Genomic DNA, 15,549 nt, shown 5'->3' with positions numbered 1-15,549 from the left:
AAAAAAAAAAAAAAAAAAAAAAAAAAATAGACCAAGGCAGGGGCCATGTGAAGGACAATCTGCTACCAGTTAGCACAGGGATTTCTTTCCTATCAGAGACTGGAGAAACTGTTGAAATAAGGGAAATGACTCATAAGCTACCTCTGAATTCTTTTTTGTATTATACAATGTTTTAAATTAAAAAGTTTGTTATTGGGATAACTACATTCTGTGATTTGAAATCTGCTTGACTAGTGTTAATGACTTCATCCAAAAATTTTAGAAATAACTGGAGAGGAACAGAAGGATCTCTAGTTTCAAAATACTCTAGTGAGTTCCCATGAGATAAATCTTCAGAAGTTGTTTCTCTAAACTGTTACAATGGATACGAAGCTAGAATTAGTGCCGAGATTAATATGCATCTTCATTTCTTACTTTTCTTCACCAATATATAACCAGTAATATGAAACATTTTGATTTGATCCAATCTTTTTTGTTAGTTTGTTCACTGAATTAGAGAGGAAGGTATTGCATTATTAGTTTTGCTTTGTTTTAAAAATTCAAATACTGACTCATCAACTAGACCTGTTTTGTTAAATTCTGGTTGATAAATAAGATTGTAATGACTCTTCCAAAACTCCTCTTCAGAAGGTGGCAATTCAACTATTAATTAAAGATAAGGAATCTGATCTTTGTTCACCTTGATAATCAGAGACACTCTGGGAGGTCTATTAGAATTAGTTTTCAGTAGGTTGATTAGGATATTACTGAGAAAGAAAATTTCCAAATGCTATAGTTAGAAATGGGCCAGGATACAGAAGTAATATATTTCTATACTGAAGGAAACAAAAGAATTTTAATCAAGAGTTGTTTACCCTACTCCTCTCTGAAGAGTAACTTGAAATCTTTATTTAAACATTAAATCTATTTTTTCTTAACTTTTATATGTGCATCAAAAAGCTAACCTTGAAAAGTTTTGTGTAAACGACCGCTATAGAAACTGCACTTACATATTTTAACAAAGCCACATAAATTGTGAAACTGGAAAGCAAACATGAAAAGAAAGAAGAGCAAGATAGCTACAAAATTGGTCAATTACCCAGAACATTTTTTCTTTGCTTTGCTTGGGAGGATAGTTACTACCATTGTTACTGAACTACTTATGCAAAAACTCAATGGCAAATTTTAAAAAGCTCAATTAAAAATGTTCAATAGATCTAAATGGACATATCTCAAAGGAAATCATACAAATGTCCAACAAATACCTGAAAAAATTCTCAGCATCACTGATCTTCCAGGAAATGCAACTCAGAATCACAATGAAACATTACTTCATCTCAATAAGAATGACTATTACCAAAAAGGACGAAGATAACAAGCATTGACCAGGATGTGGAGAACAGGGCATGCTTGCATATTTCTGAGGAGGATGTAAGTTAGTGTAGCCATCCTGGAAAAAAGTCTGGTGTTTCCTTAAGAAATAAAAATAGAATTATTATATGATTCGACATTTTCACGACTGAGTATACATACAAAGGAAATAAAATCAGTATATCAAAGAGACACCTGGATTTCTGTGTTCACAGGAGCACTGTTCACAAAAGTTATGCATTAGAGATATCCTATGCACCCTTTAACTAGTAAATGGATAAAGAAAACAGCGTAAACACAATTTTTAAATATTTTTATTCAGGCATTTTGTTCATAATGATTATATTCATAAGGGGAATTGGTACATGTACATAACCCATCTCAATTCTTTTTTCCACCATTTCCCTTCTCTCCCTCCCCCCCATACCTCCATCTCTTTGTCCCCTTTCCTTTTGCAAAAGGTCTATCTCCCTATTTGCTATTATCCTGCATTTTGCTCTCTAGTTTTTTATATTTAAGGTTTCTCATATAAGAGAAATCATTATATCTAATCCTGTGTGTCTGATTTATTCACTTAACATTATGGTCTCAAGTTGCATCCATTTTCCTATAAATGACTCATTTATCCTTTTTTAAGGCAGAGTAGTACTCTGTTATGTGTAAATATTATATTTTCTTTTTATTAATTCATCTGATGATGGATATACCATCCATTTCCAAGATTTAGCTGTTAAGAATTGTGCTATAAGCATGGGTATGCATGGATCTCTCTTATGTAATCTATTATGTTTAACTCTTTGCTAAAGATACATAAAAGAGGGAATAGCTGCACATGAATTATTGATATTTATGTATCCCTTCCTCTCACGATGGAATTCAATTCATTACACAGTAGGAATGATCAGTTCTGAGCTCTACATCAGAGAGGGGGCCTGAGTCTAAGTATCTTAACAACTGCCACTAAAAGGCTCTTCCTTGGTTCAATGAATACTATTTCTTTACACGTATTGGCAAAGCATTACCAAATCTCTCATCCGGAACAGTCAGCTATAACACTGACTAGAAGTTCAGAGTAAATCAATATCATTAAACACAACTCACAATCAGAACATTTCTGCTATAATTCCATTGACTTTCATTTCTCCTTAGTCCAGGGTCTACTTTACCCCAGAACTGATGGGATTTAGAATAATGAATAATGAATTTACATGGCCAGAATCATTTTATTAAAAACTGTTCAAAATAAACTTAACAATAAAGAACAATTAACACTAATGTCTTATTTTTGTCAAGATTTTGTAAATACTGTCTGAATGTGATGTAGACTGCTCTCTTCAATTGTAATTAATTTTTCTGCTGATTCTCTGGGCTTCTTCACAATGGGAGCTCTGAAGTGGAAAGGCACTTGCATGCCAGCATATTTTCCCAGCTGTGTTGTAATTGTTTCAAATGTGAGCTGATGGAAGAAAAAACAAACAATGAGAAACTTTGTCCTCACCCTAGGCACTGAAAATGAGACCAGCCAAAGCAAAAATTACTTTCAAAGTGAAAACATAACCCATTCCAAACTGAATCTATAGGCTGTTTGTGTTTGAATGAGATATTTTATAACAAAAATGTACTGAGGCCAACTCTAGCGGCTTCAGGTTAAAGCTTGGAATGCAATTTACAGAAGATTTAAAATGACTTTACTATTAATATCATCTATGATGGAGATTATTATAATGCTTACTTTTTTCATTTCTTAGAGGAAAGAATTTGGGGAAACAGAATGATTAAGATATATGAACTATGATAAGGAAATAGCTGAACATTTTTAATGTATACCTTTTCAAAAGGTATTGTTATTTTGCTTCTATCATACAACTCAAGTAACTATGTGCAACCATAAAAAAAAAAAAAAAACCAAAACAACACAAAAATCTGTTTGCTGGGGATTTAGCTCAGCTGTTTGGTGGCCTGCCTTGCAAGCGCAATGACCCGAGTTCGATCTCCAGTACAAAAAAAAAAAACAAAAAAAACCAAACAACATGTTAGTGTTTATTTCATTTAATGCAATGCATAGTTCTTAACACTGGCTTCATATTATAATCATCTTGGGATTTAAAAAATAATTTTGTCTCTCCAAGAGGCCTGCATATTGGATTTATAACCTGCTCCTTTGGTCAAATGCTTCTGATGGACATCAACAATTGAAAAATCACTGCTGGTGTATTTGGAGAATCTTTTCCTAAATATATCTTTACTTTAGCTGCCCTCCATACTACACAGAATCACTGGGCTTCTGCTTATTTACTTCTGGCTACTGACTTAAATTTCAGAATTATCTCTTTTACTTGCTAAGCATTTCTCAGCAAATTGTGATGAAATTATGCCAACTTTCCACAGACAACAAGATACCTCAGACCGCTAAATCAATCTGAAGAAAAGGTTCATTTAGCTCACAGTACTGGAGGTTCTTGGGGATGACACCCAACTGGGTCATCTTGTGAGAACCTATGGCGGATGGCACTGGCAGGAGGCATAGGTTGGAGCAAGCGGTTGGTCTCGAGCTAGGAAACAGACAGCAGGGTAAGTGTGTAATATTACTAGAGGCTTTTGTAATAATCCTCTCGTGAAAGCTACCAAGGATTCCTGTGAAAACTACTTTCCCTGAGTACAACCTCGAAAGATAAGAATCCCGCCCCCCGGTCCCATCTCTCAAAAATCCTTCAACCTCCCATTACCACTGCCAAATTCCCAACACGTGTATCATTATGGGCATGAAAACAATATTCAAACCATAGCACACAGAAAGATCTTTTGTTCCCTTAAACTTCTAAAAAAAGAAGGACGGGGTTAGAATGCAAAAAGAGAAATATATTGTTCCAAGACAAATTCTGGGGATGACATCCATTTGGATGAAAGATGGGAGGATCTTTTGAAACCTGCCTAACATTTCTTATATTACATTTTATTAATTTGATCACATGACCACATCTCTAGGAAGTCAAGATTTAAAATGCACTCCATATGCTAGAAATGGAAGTCTACAGTAAAAATAAAATAAGAATTCATTGAAGGGAAGGATTCAGGTTGGGTTTAAGAATTAGAATTCCTTGCGCCCGGGGATTGAGAGTACCAATTTATATAACGTATGATTTGGAAGTAAAGAAAGCAAAGAGTTTGGAGTAGATTTCAGTGCTCTTAAAATCAATTTTCTCCAAGGTGTCTCCACTATAGTGGGGTGAAAATAAAAGTGGTGAACACTATGATATATTGCTCATGCAGACATAGAGACTCATTTTCTCAGCTAACGGGAGTGTGGGCTTGCAATTGAAATACTTGGGAATTTTCTTTGACTAAAGGAAGGTGCCTCATTCATGGTTCTCATGCCCGGGGGTCAAAATACATCTGACAACTGTTCCATATGGAATTACAAAGACTTTCCACCTGGTTGTAATTCCTGACAACCGCGGAGCACTATCTCAGCTGCCAAGCTTCTGAACTGGCCAGCCTCACTACTGCGTCCCCATATCATTAAAATATACCATGTGTATGCAGGACTCCGTCGCAGAAACTATTTTTCCAAGTCCCAAACTAAGGAGAGTTGATACTAGGAGTGGTCTTAAAATATAAGAGCAAACACTTATCAGGAAAACTGGGGCTGGGCCGTCAGCAGTGTGATTGGCAATGAAATTGCTGACAAAGTGGCAGCCTGAAAGCTCCTAGCATGTTATACTACGATTGTTTAAACTTTCATCTATGGGGAGGCCGCAATACCTAGAAAGGAGCAGAATAATGGATACAATGTTATCAATGCTAAAGACTGGTAGTGATTTGTCTCCTCCAAAATTCATATTCAACATTCATATTCAAGTTAACAGTGTTGAGATACGCAGAGATTTTTAAGATCTTTAAATTCCACCTTCATGAATGGATTGCTCTTTCTCAAGGTACTGATTTCGATCTTCCAGAAGTGTTACTAAGTCTTGAGGTAATCAACCTTATGAGGTTGGATTAATTACCCTGAGAGTGTCTTGCTCTAAAGTAAGGTCATCTCTAGTGTTTGTTCATTTTCACACATGCCTCTTCACCACTCTCACTCAAAGTCCTACTGTCTGCTGCCATTTGCCAGGAGGCCGTCTCAGAAACTAAACACAGCAGGCATCATACTCTTGCATCTATAGAACTTTTAGCTAAATATACCTCTTTTATTTATAAAATCCCTAACCCTGGACATTTTGTCACTATATACAAAACAGTTATAACATTCACACTTTTGAGAAGTCTGGGGAAAGTAGAAATTATTAATATTAGTCTCTTTCCCATTGCTTACATCTTCAAGAAGACAAATTTTATCCAGCTTACAGTTTCCAGTAGCTTCAGTTCACAGTTTTCTGCCTCCAAGGCAGAAACTCATAGTGGAAGATCACGATGGAGAATGTTGCTCACCTTGCACAGTGAGAATACAGAAAAAGAATGGAAAAGTTGGGGGCAAGAATACACCTTTTCAGGACACACCCACAGTGAACACCTGCAACCAGACCCTGTTACCTAACTACACATTCACCTACAGAACTCATCATGAATGAATCCACTAATGAGTATAGCATTGCAAGATCCAATAAACTTTTAAACAACATGAGACTTCGGGGGTACATTAAATTTGAACCATTACAACTGTCAATCTTTGGATATTATCCTTGAGCTCTAGTACACAAACAATGGATAACTACTCACCAGTTTAAGGTACTATTTGAAAGTGAGGTTCTCCTTAGCAACATGTGAAAAGCTTTTCATCTCTTGCATCAGCAAGAGGAGAAGAAAATGGCAGATGTGGGACCAGGATTCAAATAGGTAAGATTGGTGAAAATCCAGACACGAATTCTCAATTGTATCAAGTCTTGTATGCCAAGCCAAGGGCCCTAACATGTGCATTGTTTTGGAATGAAGACATGAATTTTTGTAGTCCTCCAAATCTTGCTCTCTGTGCCAGTAAAAATGACTCAGTACTCTTTTATTAGAATGGGGGTGGATGTGGTACAGGTTACAAAACAGAGTCCTTAACAGACCTGACTTTCAGTGAATGTTCTACATCTGAGAACTTATATGCTGAGAATTTTACTAGTTTTCAGATGTATAACTCAGTGAATATACTTAGTAGTCAATAATACTCTCCCCCAAAACATAGTTCTTTAGTATTAAGAACTGTTGTAGTGTTATAGCCAAAAATAAGTTTTTGAAGATGTCATTTACCCAGCCAAGAAAGTACAAAAGAGATATGAACTTCCATGGGAAATAGCAGAGATTAGCTTTATCCTTAGTTATCTAAAGGAAGCAGGGAATTGATCCCCATTATAGTTCCCTTTAATTTATAGAAAGCTCTTACAAAAGAAGATAGAGCCTTACAAGTGACAGTGAAATCACATAGATACAACCAGGTAGTATCTTTAATTGTAGCTGCTATGCCAAAATAGTATCTGTGTGAAAGACAATTAATTCAGTCTCAGGCATACAATTATGAACAGGTGAAAGGATTTTTTTCATTCTACTCAAGAGAAATGTGTAAAAATAAGTTTACATTTGTGTGAGCCAAAAACAAAGATTCATTTAACATTGTGCTCAAGGTTGTTAATTCTCTGCCTCTGCCTTAGTAAACTCTGAGGGGGCCTAGACAATATGAATACTTCACAGGAGATAAAACTGGTACACTATTGACATTAAGTTAATTAAATGAGATGAGCAAGTATGGCAGTATGAAGTAGGCCTTGGTAAGTCACACATGTGCCACAAGTGAGAGAGAAAAAACCTATAGAGTTTCAGGGTCCTCAAATTTTCAGGAATCTGGTGGTATGTCAAGAAGTTCCTCTCCTAAGTAAAGAGCAACACGTTTGCATTTTACACTGCCCAACCTTAAGAATGAAACAAAACACATGGAAGGCCTTTTCAGGTTCCAGAAGTAACATATTTGAGAATTTGAGAACACTACTCTTATCCATTTACTAAGTGACATAAAGTCCTTCAAAGTTTAAATGGAGCTGATAATGAGACCGAACTCCATAGCTTGTCCAGGCTGTAGTACGAATGATATTTTCACCTGACCAAAATGACCAGTAGTTCTCTGGTCCCGGAGCAATGGTTCTTATCCTGTGCACTGTCAACATTTTAGGCCAGATGGTTTTTTCTTGTACAGACTGACCTTGACATTGTAAGACATTGAGCATCATCCTTGATCTCTATCCAATGGTTGCCAATAGCAACTCCTGCTCTCCCTCATCATTACAGGCAAACATGTTATTACAGAAGAGGATCAAGTACAAGTTTTAGGCCAATATAGAAACTTAAGGTAATATTCTCAAAAACATGAAAAATGTTTTAAGAAGCTGGGGATGAGCTCTGTGGTAAAGAGCTTGCCTGAGTTCAAACCCTAGTACTGCAAGAACAAATTCAAGTGTCTAAATATGGTCTAATGTCTCCAGAAGAGAGGAATTATCAAAATCACCTCTACTTGAGTGCCATAGCACTACAGATAGTGTGGTAAAATTGTTATTTGGGGTTAAGGCAAGCTATGCATGCAAATTATAAAATAAAACTAGGGGAATTTGCGTAAAAATATACTATCTTCAGTAGAGATACATACCACTGAAAAATAAGACATGAACCATGAGAAAGTAAAGAAGGTAACCATAAAAAATAAAGTCATTATTCAACCAAAGCTTCCATTTATTAATTGAGTTCTGGCAAATCAATAGAGAAGTTCAGTATATGTGAAATCAGGCAGGTGCAAGGCCAGAGGTCACAGGTTTACAGCATCATTATGCATTTCAAATCCTAGGTTATCCAAACATGCTCTTTTGCATCTTTTCTACAGTTCACACTAATGACCACAAGAGGAAAGTATTATTACCAGCTCAGGAGGAAGAGAATGCAGAGCTTGAGTCATGGACTAGTTAGTTCAGTGAATGAACAGAAATTGAAAATAAACTGTTGCTGAATTAGAGTCTGACTGACAGGTGGAATCCAGTTGGGATATGGGTGGTTGCTTCATATTTGACATGGTTGGTAGGGCAATTTAATTGGAACAAAAGTTTTTAATGGATCAGTAGAAATTTGTATACAAATGTACCTCAGCCATTTCTTCACACAACAAAAAACCTCTCAAAAACAATCATAATTTATACATAAAGCCAAAGCTTTCAAAATAATAAAGGAAATAGAGGGCAAAACTTCTGGATAACTCTAGATTACTCTACATAAAATATTTGAAAAAATAAAAGGAATTTAGTGTGAGTGTTGAAAACATTAAAAACAGCTGTTTTTTTTTTTAATTTTAATGAAAAGGCAGGCCACAAACTGAGACAAATATTTGCAGTAGGTATTGACAAACAAAAAGCAGGCAGCTATAATAAATGAAGAACAACTGCAATTTCTTATACAGACAAGCAATAAATAAAAGATGTAGAAAATATTAGAAAAGAAGATATATTTAAAGGAAATAGAGGGCAAAACTTCTGGATAACTCTAGATTACTCTACATAAAATATTTGAAAAAATAAAAGGAATTTAGTGTGAGTGTTGAAAACATTAAAAACAGCTGTTTTTTTTTTTAATTTTAATGAAAAGGCAGGCCACAAACTGAGACAAATATTTGCAGTAGGTATTGACAAACAAAAAGCAGGCAGCTATAATAAATGAAGAACAACTGCAATTTCTTATACAGACAAGCAATAAATAAAAGATGTAGAAAATATTAGAAAAAGAGATATATAGGGACAAGGAGAAAAAATGAGAACCAAGACCTGTCATGTAAAGGTACAAGATCCCAATAATGAATGTAACTGTACTGTATACCTACAATGTACCAATAAACTCGATGAGAGAAAAAAGAAGATATACAAAGTTCAATAAGCACAGAAAGTATACTTTGTGTCATTTCTTTCACAAGAACAATGCTAATTAAAATAATTTAAAATAAAATAAAGCAACATATCCACAAGGGTGACTCAGATTTAAAACTTAACAGCATCAAGTGTTTACAGAGATGTGAGGCATATGAGACTATCATTAATTATTGAAGGAAATGTAAAATGGTATAAGTGCCTTTGAAAACATTGGCATTTTTTTGTATGAACAAAATATGAGCCATCAATTCTCTTTTACTAAGTGAAAGAAGAGACGCAAAAACTCATATCACACAGATACTTGTGCAGGAATGTTTGTAGTGTGTATATTTTCAAATACCATTAATGGGAAGAACCCAAATGTTTATCACACAGTTATTATATGATAACTCAGTGATGCAATTAAATATCACCTGGCGTAAAAATCAACTACTGATGTGTACAATAATACGGATGAGTCTCAAAATCATCATCATTATTAGAGTGGTTGGAAAGGTGGGTGTTGTGGTGCATGCCTGTAATCCCAGCACCCTAGGAGCTGAAGCAGAGAGACAGCCAGTTCCGCCCCATCTGGGAAATCAGTGAGACTGGTGCAAAATAAAAAGGGCCGGGGATGTAAGTCAGTGTGAAGGCTGTGAATTTAATCTCCAGTTTTGGAAAAAAAATAATTTTCTGGGAAAAAATAAGAAGAACAAATATGTAGTATTACTGGGATTATTTCATGTATAGTAAATCCTAGTACAGACAAACCTAGGACCTAGCAGGCCAATGTTTGCCTTGGATTAGAGGGAAAGTGTGATTATTGAATATAAATTTGCATGAAGGGACATTTTGGAGAGATGCAAATATTTTTTATTTATATGTATGTAGCTCTGGTTACATGGAGAGACCTTTACCAATACTTAAAAAATACTAGAAAAATATATATTTTCTGAAATAGAAGATATAAACTACTCAGTGTATATTGTGATGTTAAAGTTACCTTAATACCAAAACTAAGCAAAAGTAGTATAAAGCAAGAAAAATAAAAATCATAATTCCTCATAAACATAACATAATGATAATAAGTAAAATCCATGTTAAAACATTAATCAAATCTTTAAATGTGCTTTATACTAGGAATACAGGTATAGGGAGATATTTGAAAAACAACCAATGCTATTTAAACAATAACAGACTTAAAAACAGAAGAAACATTTAAGAAGAATAGAAGGAAAAAATTAATCTATTTCACTGTTTATAAATTTATAAATAATATTAAGGATAAGTGATTGAATGCTTTTTAGCTAATATCAGGAAAACAAAACAAAACAAATATTTCCTCTTCATACTGGTATTCAAAATTACAAGTGCTGGGGATTTAGCTCAGTGGTGCTACCACCTGCCTCACAAGGGCAGGGTCCTAAATTCAGTCCTCAGTACCAAATAAAACAAAACAAAACAAAAACAAAAAACAAACAAAAGCCCCCAAACCCCCCACAAACAAACAACAATAACAACTACAAACAAAATTACATAGGGAAACCTAATCATGCAAGAAGACAAGAAAAAGGAAAAAAGAGGCATTGAGATAGGAAAGAGAAAAAGAAATATATTGTTAGGGAAAACATGGTAGTCTTATGTAGACAATACAAAAAAATTTCTAGAAAAAATAAATGAATTTAACAAGATTGTAAGATAAAAGTAAATATTCAAAAATCAATTGTGTACATATATTAATGTATACCAATTATGTATTTGGATTCAAAATTTCAAAGGTAGTATTCCATTATGTACAAATACCATGTTCTTCTTGAGTCATTTGTAGAAAAATGGATGCATCTTGAGACCATAAGTGAAATGAACTGGATACATAAGATTAAATGTTGCACTGTCTCTACTATATGAGAAAGCCAAGATACAAATTAAGAGGAAAATAAAAAAACATATACTAGGAAATGGAGAGATGTATCTTTTGCAAAAGGGGAGCAAGAGATGGAAGGGGAGGAGTGAAGGGAAGAGGAAGGAGATAAAAAAATCAAGATGTATAATGTAGATATTCTAACTCATCACAAGGAATGCCGCCATTATTTACTGCAAATGTGTACCAATAAAAAATAAAAACTGAAAAAATAAATAAAACTTACAAAAGCAATTCATACTGATAGAAGTCAAAACAGCAGTGGCTTCAGGAGATGGGTTTAATTGAAGAAGAGATGAGATAAGATTGTGGGTAATGGAAACCATCTACTCTGGGGTAATAGTTGCACAGTTGTATGTGTATATCTGTTTGAACATTTCAGATTGCACACCTGTTATCTAAATAAATTTTACCTCCAAACTAAAATGAAATAAAGAATTAAAAATTTTTTCTAAAGTAACACTTCCACTGGCATCGGAAAAGGATATCAAATACTTAATGAATATTACAGAACATTGATGAAGAAATTATCATCAATAATTATCATCAATAATGGAGAGATAAACTATGTTCATGGCATATATAATTGATATTCTTTAGATGCTGTTATGGTTTAGATCTAGATGTCTTCCGGAGGACTCATGCAGTCATAGGCGGGACTTTGAGAGCACCATATCTGACACATTGTCAGGTCATGGGTTCTGCTCAGAATAAGCACATCCCTTGGGCCATGGGCTGGAAGACTGTAGCTCTCCTCCTGACTTCTCCCTTCCCTCTCTCTGCTTCCCTGCTGCCATAACAGTAGGAGCTTTTCCTCCACCATCCCCCTCTACCATGCCCCTCTTCCATGCCCCTCTACCATGCATGCCACTCCTACTTAGAGTCTGCCAACCATTCAAAGACTGAAATGCCTAACACACGAGCTAAATAAAATTCTCCCCCTTTGAGTTGCAGGTGTTGGGTACTTGGCCCCAGAGATGAGAAAGTGACTAAAATATATGTCAATTTTCCCATAATCGATTTATTTGTAAAACACAATCCCAAGCAAAATCTCAGCAGACATTTCTTTGAATAGATTAGTGAGCTGATTCTAAAATGTAGAGGGGAAAGGTAAAATATTTAGAATAAAACCACCTTGAAAAATAAGGACTGAGTTGTGGATTTATACTACTTATTCTTAAGATGTAATATAAAGTAAGATATGTTGTGAGAGACATATATGCCAATTAAAATGGAAAGAGTTCAGCAAAAAATCTCCTCAAGCATGATTAACTTTTTAAAAACTTTATAAAAGCAATTCAAAAAAGAAAAGATTTTTATACAAATGGTATTAAAATGATTATCTAAATACATGCATATATATATGCCTCAATACATAGTTTATATGAAAATAACTTGAAATGCATTGTCAATCTATTCTAAAACTTTGAGAATAACATACATGTGCAGTTTTATATATATATATATATATATATATATGTATAATGTCTACATACTTTGCTTAACTGTTTCCATAACTATTTGCTAGATCTATCTCATTGTTTGTGAGTTTCTCAAAGGCAAAGTTATGTTTTTCCCTTGTATTGGCTTGCCCTACCTAATTCACAACTGATATTGACGATCAATCAATACTTGTTGGTAGATTGATTTGCCTTTGATACTATGATTCTAACCAAATATTACACATTTCTGTTTATAGATGTGACTTATCTCCCAAATAGTAATATTATAAAGTGTAAAGAAGAACAGGTTAGCTACTACATTAGCAAGCACTTAGCAGGAGAGCAGAAGGTAGAAGTTAGGTGTTAGTGAAGCATAATTTTAGCTCATAGTGTGAGTGTTAATTGAATGTTGTTGCTAATATTACAGCTATAGCAGTACAGTCACCTGTTAAGTGTAGAAACAAAGTGATTATGGAAGTCAAAACAGTGGCTTGAAGCAGGCGGGTAGTAAAAGATCTTTTTAGTACACCATCATATTTTCAAAGAACTAAAACTGAATATAGCTAGTCCACAATAAGGAAAAATTTCTTAGTCTTTGTATTAGTTAGGGTTTTCTAGAGGAATAAATAAATAGAAAACATATGTGTAATTATGCAAGGAGGTTTGTAAGGTAGCTGCTCTAGTAGCTGCTCAGCCCAAGAAGATGGGTTGAAGATTCAGCACCTGTCCTTGATACTCTAGTCCTAGAATTGAATGGTTTGGGAGACAGTAATAAGGCAAAACAACAACAATAACAAAACAAAACTGATGAGGAAGAAAGTTGTTGTGTTCAGATAGGAGAAGGAAGTGATTCCCAGTAAGAAACTAATCTTAATGTGATATTCAGCCTAGGGCTTCCCAGTCAAACCTTTGCTATGGCAGGCATGGGGAAACAATTTTGAAGTTCCTTGATAGTAACTGAACTCACTCATCCCCGAAACAGTGGAGTAGATACTAAGGTAATGATATAAATCTACTTCTAAAATAAATTTCTAGTATTGATCAATTTTATTTATGTATTTTGGGGAGAATACACTTCACCTTTGATTAGTAATAACTAATCTATACATATGATATGATAGTATCTAGTAAAAGTCCCAAGTAATTTTCAGCTCTTTGAATAATAAACCCACAACACTATGGGCCTTTTTAAGTGAGCGTATAGAATTCTTGAAACAATGCTTATGTTATTTCAGGACATATTCATGGCAGAAGCCTGAAAATATTGGATTCAGAAACTTAAGAATAAATGAGAAATCAATCTCCTCTTGAACTCTGTACCACTGGCAATAGATGTCAGGACACGCCTAGATTTTGTGATATGCAATTACACTATGTTGGCCAGAATTAGGTATAACATAATTTATGTACACATGGGACTCAGACTTAGCAAAAATGGGGACAAAATGAATGGCTACCAACTCTGTATTATCATTTTTTGAAAAATACCTTTATCAATGAGCAAAAGACTATACTCTCTCAGAACTCCTGAATGCTCATCAAAATATTTCCACTAGAAAAATAACTTTTGGTAGATCATATTTGAGCACTAACTTTTTATTTTAAAATTTCTCACGGAAAGATCTAGCTGTGGAAGTTCGATACAATTGTTCAAAACTTTGAAACACTCGCCTTTCAGTCATGTGCCTTTACCTTTCATCCTTTCTTCTTCTTCTAACCCTTCCTTTGTCATTTCGCTCCCCCTCCCCTCCTCTTCCCTTCTCTCCTCTCTCCTCCTATCCTCTGCTCTCACATCTCTTTTCTGTCCTCTGTTCTCCTCTCTTCTCCTTTTTCTTTTCTTGTCCTTTCTGTTCTAGTTTTTTCTCTTTCCAAATAATGCCTGAGAATTTCCTGCAATGTGTGATTAGTGATGCTTTCCTATTCCAGTTTTCCATTATTGCCTCCAAAATGGTTTACTAGTCCATACTCATTATTGTCTCAAGATGGTGAAATATATGGATAAGTCCAGCCTATTAATGAATATGTTGTTAGCTGGGAATGGTGGCGGCATGTCTGGGAAATTGAGGAAAGAAGATTGAAAGTCCAAGCCTACCCCCAGCAATTGAGAGAGAATGTATCTTGAAAAAAAATAATGGTCTGAGGTTGCACGGAGTGCAAAAGGCCCTGAGTTCAATCCTCAGCATGGCTGTGGGGCGGATTGTTTTGTCTGGGAAAACTTGTTTTTCAAAAGACTTGGTGACAGTGAGATAAGACGTAAAAATATATTTGAAAGGAAGCTATAGTGATCCTTTCACTAGAAATTTTATAAAGAGACTTTTAGGGTTCTACAGAAAGCTTAAGGATCCTTATTATTCCTGCATTTTAAAACAATCTCTTATATATAAATTTCTATTTTTAAATTAAGAAAGACAGCAGATTCCTTTAAAAAAAAACAGTTTTAGTCCTTTTTACAACTGAGTATGATACATTAATCTAATTAAACTCACCTCAGGCCCAGTAGCCTGTCCAGAGGAGATAAACCATTATGGAGAAAAACTATGTAAAGTCATTTGAATTAGACTTGACTTTTCCTATTTCCAGATTCACAGTATTTGGTTTAAACCTGTGACAAGATATTTTTGTTTTTCTCTCTGCCCTAATGAGCTGTCTACGCTATTTGTAGTCCAGGGGTTCATCTTGTTACCCAATTAGGAAAGTATGTAGGATGTGAGCCTTGTCATTATTCTGCACATAATTGAGTCATGCATCTTGAGCCATCATCAGCGTTATATCTCCCTCAGAGATGCTCGTTACCATGCAGAGCTTGTGCTTTTTGGCAGAATTGAGAATGTCCTTTGGGGGTTATCATCAACTTTTATGGCAAATATGGTATTGAATATCCTTATACTGAAGATTTGTATCAAATTATTGTCATTCCTTATATTATTCTTGATTAGTGAAAATATGGAGAAAAGCCAAAGAAACCAGCATATAT

This window comes from Fukomys damarensis, unplaced genomic scaffold (genome assembly GCF_012274545.1).
Source record: "Fukomys damarensis isolate Sample0158 unplaced genomic scaffold, DMR_v1.0_HiC HiC_scaffold_12, whole genome shotgun sequence".
Lineage (NCBI taxonomy): Eukaryota > Metazoa > Chordata > Mammalia > Rodentia > Bathyergidae > Fukomys > Fukomys damarensis.
The sequence above is the reverse complement of the archived record's forward strand: the minus strand, read 5'-3'. Positions refer to the sequence as shown.